General features: G+C 37.5%; 1 non-coding gene across 1 annotated transcript; it reads left to right on the top strand.

The window, feature by feature from the left end:
* Positions 1-9,231: 9,231 nt before the first annotated feature.
* Positions 9,232-9,339, top strand: LOC148780016 (U6 spliceosomal RNA). The gene has a single exon (XR_016043481.1). It is a non-coding gene; the product is annotated as a U6 spliceosomal RNA (small nuclear RNA).
* The last annotated feature ends 2,744 nt before the right edge of the window (positions 9,340-12,083 follow it).

The following is a 12,083-nucleotide window of genomic DNA, read 5'->3' as shown; positions in this document are numbered from 1 at the left end:
TTATGCTACTTTAAACATGTTTTTTTAGGCCAAACAAACTTAAAAAGATATGTTTTTTTTAAAAGTTAGCCTCCCCAAGTTATCTCTCTTACTCTCTCCCTGCATCGCTTCTCTCTCTTCACATTTTTCATCTCTCTCCTCCCAAATATAAAATAAATATACAGAGAGAAAAAGAGGAATTTAGATAAACAAGAAGAGATAGAGGTGTTTGGTATCAGAGCGAGGTTGTAGAAGCGTGGTGGGCTCATAACCTACACTGTGAGTATAAACCTTTTGAGAGAATTCTTCATTGAAGTCACTGCCTATGCAAAGTCGGTAACGTATTGATTTGACTAGCAGACAACCTTGTTCTTAAATACAATTATTATTATTATTTGAATCTTTAGGTATTATCTAAATTTTAAAATGGCATCCAAGTTAGTCATGTCAGAACTATCAAAACTTGAAAAACTCAATGGAACCAATTTTTCTATGTGGAAAATAAAAATTGGATATATTCTATTCTAAGATATGGTAGATTATATCCTAGATACAGAACCATCAGTTTTATAGCCTAATGCCAATGGCTAAGCCAGACGGCGACTTGAAAAATGGTTAAAAGATGACAAAGTAGTTAAGACTACTATGTTTAAGTTTTATGGAATATAATTTAATTAGAGCCTTTGAGAATCACACCACAGCTCAAAGTATGATTGGTGCCTTATCTGAAAAATATGGGACCACTTATGATACTCATATACAATTGTTATTAGAAAAATACAATTCTTGCATAATGAAATAATCGGACTCAATGACCGAGCATGTCAATAAAATGACAGTGCTCGCAAAGGACCTAGTTGCAGCCAGCAATCTAGTCCCCAACCTCATGCAAGTGTCCAATGTCCTTAACAGTCTCCCTCCATCTTGGGAGCCTGTTGTAATTGCATTGAAAATTGTTGCACAAGGGATAACCATGTTAAATCTTCACATGCATCTCAGTATTAAAGCTGATAGAAGAATGAAGCAAAAGTCAAATGAGCTCTACTTTGCCCAAAGTTCATCTTCTCAGATCCCTAAGAAACCTTGCAATAATCAGAAAAATAATAGGTACAAGGGAAATGGAAGGAATTTTAAAAATCAAAAGACTACAAAGTTCATCTTCTCAGATCCCCAAGAAACCTTGCAATAATCAGAAAAATAATACGTATAAGGGAAATGGGAGAAATTTTAAAAATAAAAAAAATAAGGTTGAGAAGACTTGTTTTTATTGTAAGGAAATTGGGTACATTAAGTTTAATTGTCCCAAGTTGAAAAACAAAAATAGAAAAAAGAATAATAATCATGCTTGAAATAATCAAAATAAAAGAAAAGATTTGATCTGCGTAGTCCTAAAATCAATAGTTGTCGACTATGACTTAACAAATTGGTGGATCGACTCAACCTCCACTGGACATGTCTAGAGGACCAAGGATGAATTCACAGAGTTGAAGGAGATTGCAGCCGATAACCAACGGATTTATATGGGAAATGACACTTACTGTAATGTATTAGGTGTGATACATTCAAGATGTGTTTATCAGGAAGAACAAATCTCTTATTGACTGATACATTGTATGCATTCAATATGATGCGTAATTTGATTTTTATCCTTAGGCTAGACGACAAGGGTTATGAAATAAGGTTTAGGTCAATATTGAGAAGCATTCTAGAGCATTGGTATGTGGTACTAAAGTTGACAATTTGTATCGATTGAATATTTATGAAAATTCATATCTTTATAATTATTCTTATGCATCTTTTGATGCTTTTGTGTGTGGATGATTCATATTTATGGCATTGAAGATTAGAACATATAAATAAAGATAAAATGAATCACATAGTTAAAAGAGGCTTGCTCCCCAATTTAAGAGCAATTGTGTTCAAAACATGCAAGCCATGTATTTCTAGTAAATTAATTAAGAAGCATTTCTCTAAAAGGAAAAGGTTTAGTGACCTGCTTAATATTGTTCACTCTTGATATATGTGGCTCATTAAATGTAATAAAATAGAGAGGTATGGAATATTTCATAACATTTATAGATGATTATTCACGCTATGGATATGTATACTTAATTATTAAAAAAATTAGATGCTTTATAAATTTTTTAAAAATATAAAGCTGAGGTAGAAAATCAACTAGGTAGACATATTAGAACTCTGCGAACAGATAGGGGAGGTGAATATTGCTTCACCTTATTTAATGAAATTTGTAAAAAGCATAGTATAATTCACCAAACAACTATGTCATATACACCACAACAAAATGGTGTAGCCAAAAGAAGAAATAAAACTCTAATGAACATAGTTAGGTCTATGATAAGTCATTTACTTATCAACTATTTTTTGGGGTCAGGCTTTCAACACTGCAATGTATATTATTAATCGTGTTCTAATAAAATCGATAGACTTGACCTTATATGAATTATGAATAGGTAGAAAACCTGACCTTATTATCTTGAAAGTTTAGGGTCCTTGGGTACATGTACTTATACCACCACAAAAATAGGGATAAATTACAAAGTAAAACTATAAAATGTTCATTATAGGTTATTTAGAAATTTTAAGGGCTATAGATTCTATAACCATGAGACTAGATCCTTAGTAGAGAGTCGTGATGCTCATTTCTTAGAAAATATAGATGATGAAAATATTTTAAGTAAGCATATTGACTTACACGAAATTAATAAAGATAAGGGTCTCCAATACCCTATTTGTCAGTATCCCTATACATTTTGTGAGAATGATTCAATTGAATCAAGTGAACCAAATATGCCTAAAACAGCTAGACACCACCCATGACTTTAGAAGAATTTTATGTATTTATGAATGAAGATAATTATTCTTCAATAAGTGAAGATTCAGTAGATAAACCTCAAAGCTACAATGAAGCTATTAGCTCACATGACTCTGCTGAGTGGACTCAAACCATGGGTGATGAACCTGCTTCTATTGAAAGAAATCAAGGTTGGGAGTTGATTGACCTCCCTAAAGATACAAAAGTCATTGGTTGCAAATGAGTTATAAAGAAAAAGCTTAATGCAAATGGATCTACTGATAAATATAAACCTAAGTTGGTAACAAAAGGATTTACCCAAAGGGAGGGCATAGATTATGTAAAGACTTATTCTCCAGTAGCAAATTTTTCATCTATTAGGATCATCCTAGCATTAGTTGCATACTATGATATATAAATATTTCAGATGGATGTCAAAACAGTTAATTGGAGAATTAAAGAAGATATATACATGAAACAACCAAAATGATATGTAATTAAAGGCCAAGAAGACAAAGTATATCACTTTAAGAAATCTTTGTATGGTCTAAAACAGTCTTCTAGGCAGTGGTACATTACTTTTCATAATGCAATCACTGAAATTGGTTATGCAGCCAATAGATTAGACCATTGTGTGTATGTATGGAATAGTGGGAGCAATTTTGTTATAATATCACTGTATGTAGATGATATTGTGATAGCTGGTAATGATATTGGCATGATTAACCATACGCAATCATGGCTAAGTTCCCATTTTGACACGACTGATATTGGAGAAGCCTCATATGTATTGGGCATGAAAATAACAAGAGATAGAAGTTCGAGACTTCTATATTTATCTCAAGAAAATTATCTAGAAAGTATTTTAAAGAGATTTAAGATGAAAAATTGTAAGCCCATAGATACACCCGTTTGTAAAGGCTTGAAATTATCGAAGAAAATGTGTTCATTAAATGATAATGATAAAGCTGAAATAGAAAGAATTTTATGTGCTCAATCTGTAGGATATATAAATTATGTTATGTTGTGTACATGACCTGATTTGATTGATGCATATAGTCTTGTAAGTAGATTTCAAAGTAATCCTGGGATGGCTCATTGGCAAGCCATAAAAAAGATACTCAGGTATATTTAGAAAACTAAAAATGACAAGTTGTGCTTTCAAGCTGACAACTTAGAGGTTACTGGGTACTCTGATGCAGACTTTGCAGGAGACTCAGATGATAGAAAATCAACCTCAAGATCTGTATTCCTCTTTGGAGGTGGATGTACTTCTTGGTCTAGCAAGAAACAAGGTTGTGTAGCTTGGTATACTATAGAAGCCGAATATATTGCTTGTAGCATTGGTACAACTTATGCCTGTTGAAGAGTATTTTTTGACACTTGTTATCTTCGATGTGCATAAGGAGAAAATAGTTTGCGATTTAGGTCCACAGGTACCAAAATGCATGTGGGCCACGAAAGTAATAGTAGGCAAATAAGCCCTGATTCTGAGCATAATTGCCAACAGTCCCAGAATGACCTAAAATGATTTAAAAACGTGGCTAAGGGTCTCTTAAGAACACTCGCCAAGTTTCGTCGTGATCCGACGAAGTTAAGACGAATCAGACGCCAAAACAGTTTTCAAATTCTGCCTCTAGCATGCTAAATGAAGAACCTCTATCACCGAAGCTTCAGATGAACACTGGATCGCTTCTGTTGGATTCAAAAGGTTGAAAATCCCCGGGTACCAAGTTTCGTCTTGATCGGATGTTTCTGAACCAATCTGTAACCAAGTTACCAAAAATGGGTAGGCTGCACGCAATCATGGTGCACCCTCAGTGAACCAGCTTCCATTTATGGAAACTGTGGTTTCCAATTTCGAGCTGAACTTCCCATGGCCGTATCTCCTTAATCCTGGGTCAGAATCAGCCCAAAATTTGGAAGATATTCATCTCATCGGCCCAATCGTTTTAATGTATGGCATACCTGATGACATAGCCTAAGCAGGGAGAAATCGAAAAAGAGAAGATCGCCATGGAAAAGCAAAAGTTGCAGGATTTTTCAAGAGAGAGGTCCCTTCGATCAAATAATCGTATCACAGCGCCTGCATAGCCGATCGGCCTAAAAATGGATGCATCGCGACCACAAGGTCGAGGACTCCATTCAGGTCAAATCTCACGTGTGATGAACAGTTGGATTTACTGCATTTTAGGGACAAAAACGAGGCAATTTTCGACCACCAGAATCCCAATTCTGGCCAAAATTTCGCAATTGAAAAAGTGGCCATTTGGGCACCAAATCGAGCCATTCTTTTTGCAAAATGATCATGGCGACTTGCTCGTCAATCCACATCACAGGAAAACAACAGAGAAATGAGTGCAATCTTGAATCTAAAATCTCAAGTTTCTCACAACTTTGCCGCCTCAAGTTAGCGGCCCAAAACCTCAATTCATGGCTCAAAATCTATACCAAAATGACCACCTCACCGAGCTTTACAAGTTTTCGATATTATTTTGGTCAAATAGTGGCCGGAAGGATCCCATACCAGCCACGAGAAGTTCACGTGAGTTCATGGCCATGACAGGGATTGATATGGAATTACTTAGCTTGTTGTGGGTGAGGGGCAAAATCGTCATTTTGCCCCTAATTTTTAGCATTTATTTAATTTAGATAATGTCTATTTTTCAGCAATTAGGTTAGTTTTTTAGCATCCACTCATGTTTTCCATGGTTGCCTATATATACCTAGCATTAATACCTTGAAAAAGGTTGGTTGATCATTAGATCCTTTGGATAATCTTTTGACCGCCCTTTAATCTTATGCTCTTGGTTCTTGGTTATTTTGCTTAGCTTTTGTTAGATAGAGAGGAGAGAGAATATTTTACTCGCTGCCCCTGGTCTTAGCTGCAGAGCCAAGACCTACTAGGTAATCCTCTCCCTTCCCACGTGCTGGCCACCGACCTCTCTTCTTTCTCTCTCTCCTCTTCCCCCTCTTTCTCTCTACTTGCTCTTTCTCTCTCTTATTCCTCTTTCCCTCTCTTTTTTCTCTCTCCTCCTCTTCCCTCTCTTTCTCTCTCCTTACTCTTTTTCTTCTTCTTTTTTCTCTCTTTTCTTCCTCTTTACCTCTCTTTTTTTTCTCTCCTCCTCTTCTCCCTCTTTTTCTCTCCTTACTCTTTCTCCCTCTCTTCTTTCTCTCTCCTCCTCTTCCCCTTCTTTCTCTCCTTACTCTTTCTCCCTCTCTTCTTTCTCTCTCCTCATCTTCTCCCTCTTTCTCTCTCCTTTTTCTTTCTCTCTCTCTTCCTCTCTTCTTGCTTTCTCTTTCTCTTCTACCTCTTTCCCTCTCTTCTTTCTTTCTATCTTCTTTTTCCTTTTTTCTCTCTCCTACTCTTCCCTTCTTTTTCTCTCGCATCTTTCTCTCTCTTCTTCCTCTTTCCCTCTCTTCATTTCTCCTTGCTCTCTCTCTTTCTCTTTCTCCTCGAAACAACAGCCTGCGCCTTTTACCACGAGTAATGGGTTTCAGCCGTCGTCTCGCCCTCTTCTCCTTTTTACCTTCTCTCTCTTCTCTCGGAGCGGCAGCCCAAACCTTTTTTGAAGAGTGGTAAGCTTCAGCCGCCGTCTCATCCTCTTCTCCTTTTTACCTTCTCTCTCTTCTCCCTGAGTGGCGGCCTGAGCCTTTTCCCTGAGTGGCAGTCTCAGCCGCCTTCTCATTTTCTCCTCCTCTTCTACTTCTCGCCCTCTCCCCCGGATGACGGCTTACCCGCCGTCTCGCTGCTCCCTTTCTTCTAGCTTCTCCTTTCTCTTCTGTCACCTCCCTCTTCCCCAAACGGCAGCTCAACCGTCGTCTCGCCGTCTTCCTTCCTTCTAAGCTTTCTTCTGTCGCTTTTGTCCTCTCCCTTTTCCCCTAATGGCAACTCAGTTGTCGTCTTGCCTTCTCCCTTCCTTCTAAGCTTCTCTCTTCTCTTATACTTCTCTCCCTCTTCCCCGAACGGCGGCTAAGTCGTCGTCTCGCCTTCCCTTTCTTCTAGCTTCTCCTTTGTCTTTTATCTCCTCCATCTTCCCCGAACGGTGGCTTAGCTATTGTCTCGCCTTCTCCCTCGCTTCTAAACTCTTGTCCTTTCTCTCTCTTCTATCTCCTCTCTCACTGCCTCTCTCTATCTCCTATCTCTTTCCATCCTTTCTATTCTCTCTATCTCTCTCTACCTTCCACTATCTTTATCTTCTCTCTCCTTTCTCTATCTTCTCCTCTTTCTCACTATCCTTCTCTATATTCTTCTCTCTTACCACTCTTCTCTCCTCTTTCTTTACTTTCTCCTCTCTCTCTCACTATCTTGTTCTATAATTCTCCTCTCTCTTACTACTTTTCTCTATCCGCTCTCTTCTATCTCTATCTTCTTCTCTCCTTCTCATTAACTCCCTCTTGTCTTCTCTCACTATCTCCTTCTTGTCTTCTCTCACTATCTCTCTCTATCTTCTATCTCTTTCTCCCTCTACCGCTTTCTCGTTTCTCCTTCTCCTTTTCTCACTTCTCCTTCTAACACATCTACCTTCACATCTCTCTTCTTTCTCCATTCCTTGAAACTGTCGTGAGTTCCTTGTTAAGAAGACGCCGTAAGGCTGTCGGATTGACGCGAACTCTACGACACCATTCCCCCCATTCTTTCCATTTCTCTTTGGGCATACACGTATGTGTCTGCTCGCCTAAAGACAAGTCGGGGTCTCCTGAGGAAGGAAGCAAGGAGGTTAAGGGAGGCGAGTCTGAACCAGTTTGGGGGGTTTTCTTCATGATCTAAGATGGTGGCCATATGAGCTAGCCCGAGCGTGTCACGGACCCACGTGAGGTAAGTCTCGCCTCACGACCTTTAATTCATCTCTCACTAGTAAGTACCCTGCCCGCATCTGAAGTGTGTACTCACTCTTACGCGGGCCGCGATTCCCAAGAGAGCGGTCTCCAGCCCCTAGGTTTCCCCTCAAAGAACCCGGGTCCTGTCAGCCGGGTCTTCTCGGCCCGACCGGCGAGATCGAGGCAGCTAACCAATGTCGTCTAGATTAAACACTTCATAAATGATTTGAAGCTGGATATAGCTGACGGACCTGTTAAATGTTTTTGTGATAATCAGGCTGCTATCTCATTAATTAAAAATTGAGCTCATAGTTCCAAGGGTAAGCATATTGAAATTGATTATCATTATATTTATGATATTATTGGAAAGAATGAAATAACTGTAAGTTATTTATGATATGATTGCAGACCTTTTAACAAATAGATTAAGTTTAGAAATATTATCAAAGCATGTAGCTTTGATGAAACTTAGAAATATCTAAGTCAGGAACTCCCAAATGGGATTGTTTTTTCTTTGATGTCTTGGTCATGAGAGGAAAAGCTGCATTTGTGTGAAAAACCCCATGGCATGACTTTGGATATTTTTTGTTATGAGATGTTTAACCGCACTAACATAAGAAGCCTCATGACAAAGATATGTTCATAAATGTTAAACCCATTAAGTGGTAACAATTTTATGATATTTCAATATATCTAGCCCTCATGGCCAAGTGGGAGATGTTGGTACCTGTGGGTGGTCATGTGGCCTTTAAACATGCCATTTTTCTCTCTCTTATGATTTAATATTTATGACTAAAAATAAGGGCTTCTTAGAGAGAGAAGATGTCGTTATCTAACAGGTAGATGATAACTACCCACCTCCCAAGAGTGGGTCATGTTTTCTCAGATATTCCAAGAGGAAGTCGAATCTTAGAGAAGGGCCCCCTCCATCCCTTTATAACCAAGTCTTTCATGGCCATGGAGAGACACGCACCTAGAAGTTATCTTTTGAGTTCTCATTGTTCAGAAAAATCCTAACCTCTGCGATCCACAATCTCACGACATTGGCCTCAACTCTTGGGAACTTAGTGGGTCCATCTCATCCCTCAAGATTTCAACATAAAAAATAAGAAATATCTCAAGTTAATTACCTAGAAAGAAATCTAATAAATATGAATTATTCAAGATGCAGTTTGATGCGATGCACCGGCAATGAATTAGAGTGAGAAAATCAATCGTTTTAATTTAGCTTTTAAGCACATAATGCAACATAGCCTACTCGTTCGTGACAATGGTGCCTACAATGTGTCTCGTTATGAGATGTAAACCTAGGAAGCAGATGCCCAAGAGGATTGTTTGACATGCCTCCTATAGAGAGAGATAGAGGGAGAGAGAGGTGAGAAAAAACTATTGTTTCTCATAAAGAAGAGAGGGTAGTCATCACGGTACTTAAAGTACCGTAATATTAATTCAAGTTATTACGGTAATACTACTACCATGAAGGTTATTTTGGTCACAAAACGACTAAAATTGAAGAAAAATGTTGTGAACAAGGTTTATGAAAGTTGGAGTTTTTTTCTCTGAATAGACAAAAATTAAGGTATATCTGTAATAATTTCCCTAAGTTTTTATGTTGTAAGGGAAACATAAAAAGCTTGCCGCCTAGTAAAATTGGAACAATACAAAGAACATTAGCATAGCCATGCATAAGGATAAAAGGGATGCGCCACGGAGAAGTTATTTTTCTTACTTATTTTGGAAATACAAGCTTAAACAAAACTAGAAACAATCTATCTATATAAGCATGGAAATATTGTTGCAAGGAAAGAGTCCTACATTAAAAGAAGGGAGAAATACACAAGGAAATCTTGTTTTATTAGGACTTTAGTGTACAAGGAGTGCCTATGCTGCAAGACCATTTACCTTCGGTTAAAAGGTTCTATGTTTTCTTTGGTGTACAGGGAGTGCCTATGTTTTCTTTTTACTTTGTAAGGAGAAATGAAAGGCCTAAAGGCTATTTTCAAGGTCTTTATGGCATGAGGGTGATCAATACAGGTACATTATTTGAAATTCTATGAATGTAATATGAATAGATTTTAGGGCATGTTGATTGTTGTTGAATGGTATTTGAACCCAAATGATATCTAGCAGAAGCAGTATTTGGTGGAATTTTTTTTTTTTTTTGGATAAGTATATTTGGTGGAATTATATTTTGTTATATCCTAAAATCCCTATCTACTTTCTCACTTCCATTAGATAAGCTTAGTTTTTTTTGCTTTTTTGAAGGATATGTTGCTGCTAGTTATGGATTTCTTCTTGGTTGCAGAAAAAAGTCTCTAGTCTTAGATGGCAATGAACACCATGAAAAGTGAAAAAACCAAACAATTTGAAGGAAGGTGACTATCTCTTTCCAAGTTTTTTTTTTTTAACAGTAACTTGAGAATTGGGTGGGAATGGAGCCTGAGACCTGTTCTGGGTCATCTGAGGAACTACCGTCATGATCTCAACCCATTTCTGGGTCATCTGAGGAACGACCGTCATGATCTCAACCCATTTCCCAGTTCTATTTTATTTTCTTTGCCTCTTGTCTGGCATCAATGTTTCATATTTGGCAGACCACAGTTCTTTCTCTCTACTTTGGTTCATGAAATCATGGTTTTTTTTTTTAAAATGTATACACTAGGATATCTTTGACAACCCCACAGCATCCTCATGCTTCAGGATATAGTGAAACCTATGATAATGATGATTTTAAAAGAACCAAAGCACCTTTGGATTGCTTGAACATCAGCACCATAGATTAGTCTTGGTATTGAATTTGTTCGTGTCAATTGAAAGGGGTATGACAAACATTAAAGTCAATCAGTACTTGAACTCAGAAGAGGGAAAATTTCAAGCAAACCTCTACATTTGAGGTAGTCTTTGAAACATTACAAAATACCTGTAACTCCACTAGCACAAGAACCATATATCTTTGCTGAATAGCCAGGTCTTATGATCGAAGTAGATAATCAGCAAGTTTCTAAAATGGAAGGCCTCTTAATTTTGTAGGCCTAGATGAAAAGTGTTGAAACTTGGCTGTAGACATGATATTTATAAATGAAAAATGTGATCTAAGTATTTATCATTTTCCAGTGATCTGATGCTGAAATTTTAGCTTTTGTTACAAACTTGACCATATCAACTGCTACATTTTGGATTTTGATTGCTTACAAATGACAGGAAGCAATATGTATTATATATTAGTATTACTATGCATCAACCTCAGTTTGCAATGGCTATCCTTGTTTGCCAAAGCGGTGTGTTCACTCATAGAACAGCTTAAGCCTACTCCTTTTAAAGTGCAAGAATCAGTTTTAAAACTTCGCGGGACCTACTCGGACTCACCTATGTTAAGTGAAACAGGCACGCAAGGGCTTTAGATGAGTCAGACTCAAATGATCCAAATCTCATCCGTGCATGCCTGAGTCTGCATGTCTGTCAAAAAATACAGCAAAATGTCCCTAAAAATATACAGTGTTCTAAAGACTGAGAGTCAGTGAGTTGACTTCAGTCCCCTGAAGCTGAATTGCCTATGCAGTGACTGAGTCCTGGGGCGAAGTATGAGGTTTACACCACTGTTAGCAACCACAGAAGCTCAAGTTGCCCCAAATATCTTATGTGTAATATCTTTATAAGTCCGTGCCCCCATCATCGTCAGAGCTTTTTCCGATCTATTTGAGATCTGCTACACAAATCGTAGTCTGTCATTCTGCTTTATCAAGGATATAAGCAGATAACGTAGATTCATGATCCATTAAAAATTGTAGAAAAATTTTATATTGGTTGCCTACCTGATACAACCCAACTCCTTTACCCCGGCCTGAGACGGGTTAAGAAAAAGTTTAAGGTCTTCACCCTTCTTATACCATTTTGCACATGCTCTCTTTATTATAACAAATGGCTCGAAATCGTTTGAGACGGTCCTTGTTTGGGAAAAGGCTTGGGTTCAATTGTTGAAGGTCCTTACCAAAATTATTTGTTTTGCCCTTCTCCTTAGTAAGAATGGAAGTCCCCACCCATCAACTCTAAGAAACAAAGCGCTATCATATTTGGAGCATATTTAATATTCAAAGCATTTTTTAATTATTCCCAACCATGGAAGAATGGAAGTCCCCACCCATCAACTCCAAGAAACAAAGCGCTATCATATTTGAAGCATATTTAATATTCAAAGCATTTTTTAATTATTCCCAACCATACAAACAATTTCCTTCAAGCCAGAGTTTACAAAAAAAAGTTTCACTACCACATAAAAAAACAGAAAAGAAAAAGGATTTGTTCTATCATGAAAAACCACACAGTGAAGCATGAGTGACCACTGCCTGAATGACACACAATGAAAGTATAATGGAAATTAGTAGTTCTCCAAGCATGAACAAGTACATAATAGAAACATGAACAAGCTTCTCATTATGTGGCTTTTTGGTGGATTATTGGGTTCTATTTGAAT

Source organism: Amborella trichopoda, chromosome 10 (assembly GCF_054954075.1).
Source record: "Amborella trichopoda isolate Santa Cruz 75 chromosome 10, AtrichopodaSantaCruz75HAP2 v2.0, whole genome shotgun sequence".
Classification (NCBI taxonomy): domain Eukaryota; kingdom Viridiplantae; phylum Streptophyta; class Magnoliopsida; order Amborellales; family Amborellaceae; genus Amborella; species Amborella trichopoda.
Note: the sequence above shows the minus strand (reverse complement) of the source record. Positions and strands in the feature narration are given on the sequence as shown.